Genomic DNA, 218 nt, shown 5'->3' on the forward strand with positions numbered 1-218 from the left:
TCCCATATATACATATATATATATCAAGAATGACTGGAGGCTATGATAGGAGCCCACAACCACTTTCAATGCGCCTAAACACTCGATCATGCGCTGCAAGTCAAATGCACTCAGACGAGCTTGAACCCATGACCCCCATAGGACTCACGACTGACAACACATCAGCCAACCAAAAAAGTCACGGCGAGTGTCACACACAACACGCACACATAATATAT

The sequence above is a fragment of the Phalaenopsis equestris genome, unplaced genomic scaffold (genome assembly GCF_001263595.1).
Source record: "Phalaenopsis equestris unplaced genomic scaffold, ASM126359v1 Scaffold000044, whole genome shotgun sequence".
NCBI classification, from domain to species: Eukaryota; Viridiplantae; Streptophyta; class Magnoliopsida; order Asparagales; family Orchidaceae; genus Phalaenopsis; species Phalaenopsis equestris.